Source organism: Triticum dicoccoides, chromosome 2A (assembly GCF_002162155.2).
Source record: "Triticum dicoccoides isolate Atlit2015 ecotype Zavitan chromosome 2A, WEW_v2.0, whole genome shotgun sequence".
Lineage (NCBI taxonomy): Eukaryota > Viridiplantae > Streptophyta > Magnoliopsida > Poales > Poaceae > Triticum > Triticum dicoccoides.
This window is the reverse complement of record NC_041382.1, coordinates 182,376,218-182,378,663: the sequence shown is the minus strand read 5'-3', so window position 1 is coordinate 182,378,663 and position 2,446 is coordinate 182,376,218. Positions and strand designations below refer to the sequence as shown.

Below are 2,446 nucleotides of genomic sequence, written 5' to 3'. Positions count from 1 at the left end.
TTGTTTTGTTGGAGGGGGCGACATCGAGAGATAGGGGGCCAGTTGCATGTCCCGCAACAGGCATGCAACTGCATGTCTTTTAACTTGGTCGCAACTAGGGGGGTTCTTTGTTTCATCGAAGAGGGCGGCATTGAGAGAGAGGGTCCTAGTTGCATGTCCACGGCAGGCACGCAACTGCATGTCTTTATAACTCCATGTCTTCTAGCTTGGTCGCAAATGCATGTCTTATAACTTGGTTGCAACTCTACTTCCGTTTTTGTTGTCCAGGGATAGGCGCCGGTTGCATTTCCCACATTGGGCACGCAACTGCATGTCTTCTAGCTTGGTTGCAACCGGGAGGGCTTTGTTTGTCGAAGGGGGTGGTGTTGAGAGAGATGGGGCCCAGTTGCATGCCCCACACTAGGCACGCAACTTCATGTCTTCTAGTTTGGTCTCAACTACGGGGGATCTTTATGTTTGTCGGAGGGGGCAATGTTGAGAGAGATGGGGCCCAGTTGCATGTCCCACATTAGGCACGCAACTGCATGTCTTCTAATTTGGTCGCAACTGCATGCCAACTCGACTTCCATTTCTTGTTGTCTGGGGACAGGCGCCAGTTGCATGTCCAATAATGGGCACGCAACTGCATGTCTTCTAGCTTGGCCGCAAATGGAGGGGCCTTTGTTTTGTCGGAGGGGCGACAAAGAGGGAGAGAGGTGGCCCACTTGCATGTCCCACACTAGGCACGCAACTGCATGTCTTCTAACTTGGTCGCAACTCGGGAGGGCTTTTCTTTTGTCGGATGGGGCAGCATCGAGAGAGAGGGGCCCAGTTGTATGCCCCACACTAGGCACGCAACTGCGTGTCTTCTAGTTTGTTTGCAACTAGGGGGATCTTTGTTTTGTCGAAGGGGGCGGCGTCGAGAGACACGGGGCCCAGTTGCATGTTCCACAATAGGGCACGCAACTGCATGTCTTTCTAACTTGGTCGCAACTGCATGCCTTATTACTTAGTTGCAACTTGACTTCCATTTCTTGTTTGTACGAGGAGAGGCGCCAGTTGCATGTCCCAGCATGATGGGCACGTAACTGCATGTCTTCTAGCTTGGTCACAACTAGAGGGGCCTTTGTTTTGTCGAAGGGGGCGGCCCAGTTGCATGTCCCACACTAGACACACAACTGTATGTCTTCTAACTTGGTCGCAACTGCATGCCTTATAACTTGGTCACAACTCGACTTCCATTACTTGTTGTACGGGGTCAGGCGCCAGTTGCATGTCCCACAATGGGCACGCAACTTCATGTCTTCTTGTTTGATCGCAACTAGAGGGGCCTCTGTTTTGTCGGAGGTGGCAGCGTCGAGAGACATGGGGCCCAGTTGTATGTCAATGAACAATACTAGCCTATGACCACAAACATGTTATGTAGTTTATTTTTTTCAACTATGCATGTGAAAGTCAACAAAATAAAGGCACTTTATAGTACCTCTGGGTCAGCAGCAAACAACAACTGTGTGTAGGTCATGTTACCACTTCCAAGGAAATTCATCCCGTGCATTTTTCATAACAGTATAAGTTTCTTTCTTTATCAATCTTATTTTTTCACAGAATTACAAGGGCATGATAGTAGAGCGGCAGGTCATTTATGAAGCAGGGAACTTAAAGAGGGCATAATCAATCTTTTCTTCTTCAAGAAAAACTCGTACATGTGGTGCAAATGCACTTGGAGATGGTTGGAATGCCAAATTCATCGTAGGCTGTTATTGCTGCACATACTGGACACCATGGTACTGCTGCCATGGAAACACAAATCATGCTTATGTCAGTTTCTGGAATGGTGACACATCTCAAACATATGTATTTACAATCTAAGAGATTTTTTGTTTTCGCATTTTTTATCTTACTTGGACTGGGGTCACCAAATTATGTGGAGCTGGAGCACGACTGCTTGGAAATCTCCGTGCCAAAGTATTCACTGGCTGCTACATGAAATGCAGAAGACAGTATGTGTCAATCTGAATCCATGACATATTTTTTTGGCTAATGCAAAGAACCATGTTCATTAGTTTATCATATTCAGAAACTGTCAAGAATAACAAAAAAAATTCAACCTTTTCTCTGCCCACAGCAAGTGTACTACATGTTTAGTACGTGTCCTGAACAGTATGTGTGCTGGACATACAAAAATTAGTACTAGCATGAAAATTATTATCTTTTTTGTCATCAACTACTGAAACCCATGCTTCTAATATACTACAGTTTTCTTTCTTCACTTTTTTTTCTTCAGAGAAACTTGAACATCAGGCTGAGAAAAAGTTGGAGTTTTCTGCCATGAAGTTATCTTAGAGACAAACATGTGTGCCCATCAGGAAATTTCCATACTGCTCCAAGATTGGTGCAGAAAAACAAAGGGGGAGAAGAAATTACAAGGTTTTCAGGTCCAAAACGAAGAAGGGAACAAGAAATTGAA

General features: G+C 45.5%; 1 protein-coding gene and 1 long non-coding RNA gene across 3 annotated transcripts in view; both read left to right on the top strand.

Annotated features, from left to right (window-relative positions):
- Positions 1 to 2,440, top strand: part of LOC119354102 — a 7,701-nt gene extending 5,261 nt beyond the window's left edge. For both annotated transcript variants that reach the window (XR_005170638.1, XR_005170637.1), the window contains 2 exons: positions 1,585 to 1,979; positions 2,264 to 2,440. This is a non-coding gene — a long non-coding RNA (uncharacterized LOC119354102). The remainder of the gene's footprint in view (positions 1 to 1,584; positions 1,980 to 2,263) is intronic.
- The window catches only part of LOC119354101 (obtusifoliol 14-alpha demethylase-like), a 10,228-nt gene that overhangs the window by 6,977 nt on the left and 805 nt on the right, over positions 1 to 2,446 (top strand). The gene's annotated exons all lie outside the window — the stretch shown is intronic.